The sequence below is a fragment of the Theobroma cacao genome, chromosome 9 (assembly GCF_000208745.1).
Source record: "Theobroma cacao cultivar B97-61/B2 chromosome 9, Criollo_cocoa_genome_V2, whole genome shotgun sequence".
NCBI lineage: Eukaryota > Viridiplantae > Streptophyta > Magnoliopsida > Malvales > Malvaceae > Theobroma > Theobroma cacao.
Window position 1 is genome coordinate 24,566,221 of NC_030858.1, and position 10,074 is coordinate 24,576,294.

Here is a 10,074-nt window from a genome sequence, read left to right on the forward strand (position 1 = left end):
TAAAGGTAAACTTTTGATTGTTTAAGTCCTCAACTGAATTCCACCAAAGGATGTGTTTAAGTGTTTCGAAAGTGTATTGAAAAGCATAAGAGAATATTTTTGTTAACTTGCCATAAAAGATCGAAATAGCATGGCTATGAGAGGGTTGTGAGCAACCAAGCAATGTATAAGTAAATGTGCAAGGGAGTTATGATTGATAGATAAGGGTAGAACTTTTATGATGGGACAGTGTTCATTGCTTTAGATATTGAAGCATAAGTTATGGGCTTGTATCCACTTTGTGAATACTTTAGTAAAATAATTCGAAAGAGTTCTCACAATGTGAACACATTAAAGCTCAAGGAGCTGATAGTTATATAGCGATGTTGGTGCCCGTGATTGATGTGTCACGTAATACAAAGGTACGTTGCAAGTTTAAGAATGTTTGGAAATGTTGGTTTGAGACAATGATTGTCTTACCATTATGTAGAACCGATAATGCTATGGTCTTGATATGCTTGTGAAGGCAAAGTATACAATGGTAAAAAGTGTTTCCCTCACATGTTTTATTTCCTTTTGGGTAATTATCAAAGTAGAGTACCTGATAAGGGTAAGCAAGGATTGAACTATGCTTTAAATGCTTAGTGAATAATGCCGATATGCTCTAGTTAATTGATATTACCCTTGGTGAGGAAATAACGATACAGAATGGGATTCGTAGAGATCTACTTGGGAAAGAGATGATGATTTGATATTTCAAGTAAGCATGTACGAGTAAAGATTTTGGTAATAAGCCATGATTTAGAGTCAGAATACAAGAATATGAATTTGGACCAAGCAGTATCGAGATGACATAAGAATATAACATATATGTTATAAGTATGAAAGACAATTAAGAAGTGAAGATGAGTTTTAAGAATTGTGGTATTGTATAAATGCGATGATCAAGTAAAGATAAATTTTAAAGATCAACAAAAATAGTAAGGCATACATGGATACTAGATGGTAATTTGATGAAAATGATAATTGGTGATTGTGACATGTTTATGACAATGTGATGCAAGGATGCATGGTATGATAGAGCTTATACATAGGATTGAAAATGATAAGAAAAGAATATAAGCATGTAAATTATATGAAGTTATGCATATGCACAATGAGAATCTATGTGGATTACATTACATAAGAACCAATTTATGGTAGGATGTGAAGTAAATGGTGATTTAAACATTCGAAGGGGTGATCTGGAGTTGATTATACCCTAATATTCATGGATTATGCTTTACCTATGGGAATGAAATGGAAAAGTAAAAAGGGAAACATGAACTATGAGAATATGATGATGAACCTAGGTTATGGATTAGAATGAATAGAGCAAATTTACTTCAAAGTAATTGACGAGGGTTCCTACATGTAGTAATGGATGATGATTCTTAAATGTGTATGTACATACATATATATACGTATATGGAGATGATTATGTGATTAATTAAAGTGAAGAATTATTTATGGTGATTTGAGTTTTGAATTTGACATGCTTAATGAGTTGTATAGATAACGCGATGATGAGAGTTACCATTAAAAGTTGAGCTATGTGAGTAAAGGAGAATTCAAGTGCAATAGAGAAAGAAAGGATCTTAAGGAATTGGAACTTACATCGTGGTTGAGCCATACCAATGGATTAATATGATTAAGATGCAAGGATTAACAAAGTGTTATATCATAGTTTAATTAGACTTCCATGAAGCACTAGTGCCACAAATGGAGAATAAACGATGATAGTACCTTAATGCGAGTAATTGGAGGAATTGATTTAGAAGATGAAGCTTAACTTTGTTAATAATGATTCAACATATGAGAAGCAACCAGTTGCTATTCTTGATAAACAAGTCAAAAGCTCCGCTCAAATGATGTAGCTTCAGTGAAAGCATTATGGCGAAACCACACTAGTGAAGAGGTAATGAGGGAGGCTGAAGAGGAGTTGCGGACAAGTATCCACACCTCTTCAATGCATATAGGTGCACTGTCATATAGTTTGATTTAAATTTGGGGACCGAATTACTTTTAGTGGGGGAGAATGTGAGACCTCGACCTCTATAGAACCGTAACTAGCAGTAAACGCGATAACAAGTACCAGGGGCTATTTCGTCATTTCTCATGGTGAGCTCCTGGAAGTAGCTTTCAAATGTTATTAAGGTTTAAATAGATCCAAAGAATAAATGAATGATGGTAAAATGAATGAAGAAGATAGAAATATCGATAATTTTCATGGTAGGGGTAAAATAGTCATTTTGCATCTCGAGTCAAAATTTTTAAGTTTTGGTGAACCTGAGTATTTCTAGACTCTTATGGGCCTTGTCTTAGTGCCAAAGAAGTAAAAAGATTGTATAAAGGTAATAAAAAGACAAAATGACCTTGTTAAGGGTATTTTTGTAATTACGTGAGAAAATGGATAAACATAAGGCATAAATATCTAAGTTTCTAGCAAGTTCTTCAAATTTTCAGCAACTTCTTCTTCTTCTTCCTTTCTCATGTTTTCTTACCTTCCATGGAAGCCTCCTTTAAAGCTTCCATAACTTTCTCTCTTTAGCTTCAATTTTCATGCTTTTGAGCACTTTTTCATATAATCTTTTGTGCTTTTTCACTCTCCCGCCTTAAAACCCTGACAAGTCTTTGTTCAGCACTTTCTCTCACTAGTTGGAAGTTTTAGAGAGAGAAAGAGAGACTTGCCATAGTAGCTTGAAAACTCTCGAAAATGAGTTCAACTATAAGTCCACTAAGGTGAGAGATGAGTTAGGGTTGATTTTAGGTGGTTAGAGATGGCTATGAATTGGAATTGTGGGTTGTTATATTTTTTATAGTTATATTATGTATGATAGGTTCCAACGAGGCCTCACATGTCCGTTTGAAGCAAGAATCGAAGTTAGAGTCAATTAAAGATTCAACAAATACCAGTGAGTGAACTTGCATCAAAGTGTTTTTGGGAATTACATATGTGTTGGGATGAAGCATTTAAATGATTTTACTTGGTTTTCATTAAATTATGCATGGGAACAAACCCTTGATAAAATGTTTTGATGTTGTGAAAAATGGATAGTGTAATGAATCCATATGTTTTGTATAATGTTGATATATATACACTATGTCATAAATGGTACCATTGCGTGACAAATGCAACCGTGCATGTGCGGGGTGAGTGTGCACCTGTCGGTGATGATGGTGGTGAGGGAGATGGATGGTGATATTGCCCGTGTGCACGATGTGGGGGGATCTACACAATGGCATTAATTGTGCACGATGCGGGGGGATGCACGCAATGACTCTGACTATGTGCACGATGTGGGGGGATGCACATGAGCTGGGTGAGATGGGGTGGTGTACGTGTTTATATATGTTTATATATGTATATGTGATAGAAAGTTTACGATTATAATATGTGATTGAAATGAATAATGAGAAACTTTATTTTTGTCAATGTGTTCACTTTGATGTGTAATATGGTAGGAATGGATTTTGGTGGCATGTGAAAATCCCTTAATTGTCATCTGCCTTAAATCTCACTGCAGTAAGAATGCATTCTCGATGTAGGGAGAAACTCTTAGGAGGTGGGGGCACAAACCAGCTCTGTTTCTCACTGCAGTGAAAAAGAATTCTCACTGCAACTAGGAATGTCACTGCAGAGAAAAAGGGTTATCATTGCAGCGAGAAATTCTCGGGTGGTTCAAAAATTCTAGTGTAGTGCTTCCAATTTAAAAAAAATTTTAACCATCTTCCGGTTAGAACTAGGCAAAGTAGTAAACATTAAAGTTGTGCCCCAGCTTCTTTGATTTCTAATGGTCCAAAAATCATGTCAATTGGACTCCTGTAGCGGGAGCTATGCTTGAAAAACCAAAATATATGCAAATTGAGACTATTTCTCGCTGCAACGAGAAACATGCTGTCATGCTTGCTACCTTGCTTGATTTTGACATATTTTTCACTCATTTAACTTCATAGATTGATCATGGGTTTTTATAACACTGTGAGGTTATTAATCAAAGTTTGAAATGAGGGGTTTTTAGTAAGAAATTAAATCAATTGCATTGTTTTTGAAACAAATGCATCATGATTTCCAAAATCTCCTTATCGGTTGCTTGTTCCCTTTTTATGTTCACTCACTGAGTTTTATACTCACGTTTTTAAACTTCATATTTTTAGATTCGGAGGTAGTGGGGACCTAGATTGAGTTGTCCATGTATGCTCCCTTTCTTGGTAGATACTATGGCATCTTAGTAGCTGTACCTTCACCCACGGTCATTCCGCTGACTGTCAAGGGTCTATTTCCTGTGAACATGCATATGTAATGAAATCTGCTAGTATCCATGTTATAAGTCAAATATGTATATTTGATTACCTATGCCACTAGGAGTTGGCAAACAGGTGACATTATTTTGACATAATAAAATTGTAAATATTGGGTCACTATAAAATGTTATTGAAATATCTTAATAGAGAATTACAATATATGGTTTTAGAAATAATGGTTAGGAATGATGATCGGGATTGCATAAAAAGGCTTGCTTGGGCTTAATGGGCTATGCCCATTGGGCCCATGCGCTGGTCATGGCCCAGGATTTAAGTTGTGACATAATTGGTTAGAGCCTCTGTAATTGGTTAGAGCAGAGAGCACAGCACCAGGATAGTGCAAGGTAGAGAAGTTGTAATTGGTTAGAGCTACCTATAACCGGTTAGTCGAAGTTTGTCTACCTTTTTGAATTTAAACACTAAAGGACAACATAATGACTAGAAATGCATCAGAGTTGTTTGTAACGGCTAAAACCCATCTCCAACAGAAAAATCTGACTCCCCAAGTATTAAAGGAAGCTTTAATGGTCAAAGAAAGTAGATTTGAAGAGAAAAAAGCTACTTTGATACTTTGAGGAAAAGCTAAATATTCTTTAGCAAAAATACTTATTCTTCATTCTAAATCCAGAAAAAGTGTTTAAGCTTGATTGTAATCTATCCAGACCTATAATGGTACTTAGTTGTACTTCATGTTTCTTCTTTTTCTTAGAGAATTAGAGTGTCGGAAGTTAGGTTAGAAGCTTATCTTGTAAAAGCTTGGTAGATTCTATTAATTCCACTAGTTTAGTGAACTTGGGTTGAAAATCCTTGATTGGGAGATCAAGGTAGCGGATGTAGGTCAAGGGGACCAAACCTCTATAAATAACTTTACATTGTCCACCTCTCTTTACGCTTCCTTACTTGGTATCCTTTAGCTACTACAAGCTTTATATCTATTTTTCTTGAATCTATTAAAAGCTCTATCATTTTAAAAAGGCTAATTCTAAAATTCTTAGTGCTATTCACCCCTTCTAGCACTCCATTAAGACTAATAAGTGGTATCAGAGCCTTACCCTCAAAATAAAGGCTTAACGTCTTTAGGGGAAATCCATATGTCTTTGCAAAAGTCAGTTGTTGCTGAAAGTGAATCCATAAATAGGCCTTTTCTATTTGATGGATCAAATTATGCCTATTAGAGCACTAGGATGTCCATATACATTAAAGCTTTTGACTATGAAATATGAGATGTTATTACAGAAGGACTTTATGTGTCACAACCCGAAATTCCCATCGAGCCCGTGACAACCACCGCGATGTCTTGATTGACATTCATTACCCGAAATGCCAATCGAAACCTCATAAGGCTTTCGCATCAGTTTTACTTCTCCCCTGTGAGCAACATTTATTAAATACCATGTTTTAAAGAAATATAGACAAATTTCAAATCAAAAACAATCAAAAAGTAATTTCTACTACACAAGGGTATTTTGGTCATTTTATCCAAAATTTTTGAACTCTGATAAAAATATGATATATGAGTAATAAGCATCCCTTTCATGTCTAAAAATAAGTTTCGTTCTCTAATTCATCAATTTAAAGTGAAATTATAGCTATTCAAATTAAATAAAATATTCCATTTTCTTATAAAACAATATTTATAGAACTCTGCGTAAATAATTTTTGTAGCATAAAAGCAAAATAAATTCATACATACAGTGGTACACGCAGCCAGAAATACAAAATATTCTACAATGACATGTAGGCCCAATATAACCGAAAATATAAAAGACTGTAGACCTTCAATTTCTAAGGACGTAAATCCAAAAGCAATCCTCGAGAAAATCGGTTATCTACCAACTGTCCTGAGCCTGAAATGGATAAAAAGAATGGGTGAGTTTTTACAAACCCAGTGAGTAAGCAAAGTTCATCTACAACATCTAAAACCGAGTAAATGGAGACAGTTAAATCATCCCATCATAATATGATTCATAACATTTAAAACTCATTTCAATTCATATAAAACAATTACATTTCATCGAAATAATCAACAAGGCTTATGATTCTCTTAAAAACTTGGCTCGTGCCAAAATTTGTGCTCGGTGACACCTTGAGCAGGGCATCCAACCGAGTCCGCCAAGGCTGTTAAAATAACATATACACATAAAACATGTTTTAACGTTTAAAAACATAGCCGTTCCTTGGCGTTGGCTGAGTTTCACCCTTACGTGGTGGTTCAGCGTGAAGTGAACTCTAAACTTACCTTAGGAGATACCCTCCGCGCCTCTCATACTAAGGTAAAATATAATAGGGTTTACCGTGTCCCTTTAATAGGCTGGTCCACGGAAACCCACCCACTGTAGTAAGCTAAATACATAACCCACCAAATCAATAAAATTTCGATAGCATAACATGGCTAATATAGTACTATCCAACCTGTCAATGTAACACAAAACAATTTATATAATTCACAAATCCACAATTTTCAGCCATTCATGCTACCACAATTTCATAAGCCATCAATTCAAATCATGTATATATATATAATATGAATGTATAGCCTTCACTTACTCTATTTCGAAAATCAACATTTAGTTTCAGAATAATTTATAAATCTCATTCATTTAACCAACATTTAAAATGTAAAACATAATAATTTACAAATTAAGTGCCTTGTTCTTTAAAATCTTAAAACAAGTATAAAATACTGTAGATAATTAAGATGAACATCTGATTACTCACTATAATGGGAATTTGGAGTGGTAGGAGTACTCCTATTCTAGATCCTCCGACACGATATCTTTACCCTTATCGGGGGGTTCAGCACCTATCCATAATACACGATACGTAATTCAATACATTGGTGTCAAATTGTTATAAGACTATTTCAGACTCTATATGAATGCCTGAAGTTGAATGAGAAATGTTCGGATAGTCACTTAAAGACGATGTTCTACGTAGGTTCAATTGTGATCGGAAGGAATTTGTATTCGACCTAATTCAAACTATACACCATTGATTTAACCAAAACATCCGATTCAACTCTAAATATATTCATTACACTTCCAATGATCTAATACACCAAAGCATTACAATGAACTTGATTTTTTACTAACTTCACCATTTTCTGAAATTCATTCCGATTCTGAACTAACATACCAATCAATGTCTACACAGTCTCGTAAATCCATATATATCTTTAGGAATCAAATCCAAGTCCATTCACTATGATTTTCTTAGTTTCCATCAAGCCATTTTCTAAAGGAACTATACTTCTCAATAACCAGTTTCGATATCCAACATCATAATTCATGAATTCCTAGCTAAATAACATGAATTACAACCAAATCCATCATCAACATGCCCTATAGAAAATTCGGCCAAATGAGGGTGGTTGAAGAACATGTGATTTTCTTGCTTGTTTTTCCTTCCAAACATCACAAAATAACTAAAAACACTAGTATATTATGAAATCTAGAAAAATTCATCACCAANATGGAGAATGAAAAAGAATGCATGGGAAAGGTAGATCACAAGCTAAAATTAAAAAATCTTACCTTTACTTGCTTGATTCCTTGAAATCCAACAATTTCTCTTGAATTTTTCCTTCCTAGGGTTTGTTCTTCTCTTTTTCTCTTTGTTCCCTTGCTTGGCTGGCCATAAGAGTGTGAATGTGAGGGTTTTAAGTGACTTTATATAAGCAATTAAAATAATATTAAAGCTTGACACTTGTCACCTTTTAATTGGTCCATGTTTAAAACTTAATAATTAAGCATTTCATTCCCACCACATATAATCTCTCACTTAAAAAATTTAATGGGTGAAATTCATGGGTTTGACAAGTGTCATGGTGGTGTAAAATTTCAAAATTTCCAATTTCGTCCTCATGGACACTTAAAATGACCGTTTTGCCCTTATGTTCGAGAAAATGTTGAAATTGAAAATTTTCACTTCTCAATTTCAAATAATGCTCTAATTAATTAAATTTAGTCAAAATATCATCGAACATTCCAATTTTGCCCTTGGGTGGCAAAATGACCTTTTTACCCCTATGTTATGAAAATTCTTGAATTAACTCCAAATCAATCCTCGAATTCTGAATCATCATATTAAGACATTCTAAGATTCAATAACTCTCAAATACATCGTAAAATCTTTATTTGGCCTAGTTCGAGGCTTTAATCAACTTAATTGTACCACTAGGTACAATATCGATTTTTAATGATTTTTCGATACATTCACTTATGCAAACATTCTATCAAGCACATGAATGACATGATAAGTATATAATAGAGTAGGGCTTGACATTATGTTCCCACCTCACTTAGGGGAAATGCCTAAGTCTAGAGCTGAATGGACTAAAGCTAAAGTCAAAAAGGTCTAAACAAATTTTAAAGCCATCAACACCTTTCATTGTGCACTCATTCCTTTAGAATTCAACAAAATCTTGAGCTATACTACAACCAAAGAGATTTGGGAAAAACTTAAAGTCATACATGAGGGGACTTCTCAAGTAAAAGAGTCCAAAATTGCGTTACTCACTTATAATTATGAAATGTTTAAAACAAAACCGGGTGAAGATGTCACTGCTATGTTCAATAGGTTTACCAATATTAAAAACAACCTCAATAAACTTGGAAAAACCATTCTTGAACATGAGTTAGTAAAAAGATTACTTAGATGTCTCCCTAAGAGTTGGAAACCCAAAATCACAGCTATTCGAGATGCCAAAGATCTTAATGTGGTCACACTTTATGAAATTCATGGCTCACTCCTCACACATGAACTTGAAATGAAAAAAGAAGAAGTGGAAGGAAAAAAAAGAAGCCAAAGAGAAGAAGAAAATTTTGGCACACAAGATTCGCTCACTTGAGAAGGAATTAGAAGAGTTGTCAAGTGGTGATGATGATGAAGAGATAGCCATGATGGCCAAAAGATTTAGAAAGCAAAAGGACAAAAAGGTAGGAAGTTTGAAAGAAAATTTTACAAAAAGGATCAAGGTACTTCTTAGAAAAACAAGCACAAAGGTGATTTCAGTAGGAAATATGAGATGGTGTGTTTTGAATGCAAAAAATCTAGACACTTCATATCAGAATGCCCATTACTCAAAAAAGAAACCTCAAAGAAAATGAAGTAACCAAAAAAAGCAATGGTGGCAACAACATGGTTTGTGTCACAACCCAATTTCTGAGCCATGACCAGCGCATGGGCCCAATGGGCGTAGCCCATTAAGCCCAAGCAAGCCTATTTATATGACCTGTTCATCATTCCATCAAAAGTTGCTAAAGTCACATTTCATAATTCCAATTTAAAATAATGCTAACCATTTCCAATTCATAGTGCCATTACCAATCAAATATACATATGTTGTCTGAAACATACATCTTAATAATTTACATCGGGTTTGTCTATACACAACAAAAGGGATACTTGACTTCCAAAGGAGAGACTTGGGCAAAAGTTCAGCTATTGAATGTTGAGATACCTACCAAGGTGACGAATTTATGAGGACACCTCGACCTAGTTACCGGCTGGCTCCTGATCTAAAAACATGAAGTTGAAAATGGTGAGTATAAACACAATGAGTGAACAAAGGAAAGGAAAAAGCAAACGATAAGGAAAGTTTAAAGAAATCATGATGCACTTATTTTCAAAAACAATGCAATTTAGTTTAGTTCTTATTAAAACCCCTCATTAAACTCTTAATGAGTTAATCACTTGACGATAAAGGATCCATGCACAACAAAGGATTTGAAGAGTGAAAACTTTAATAGC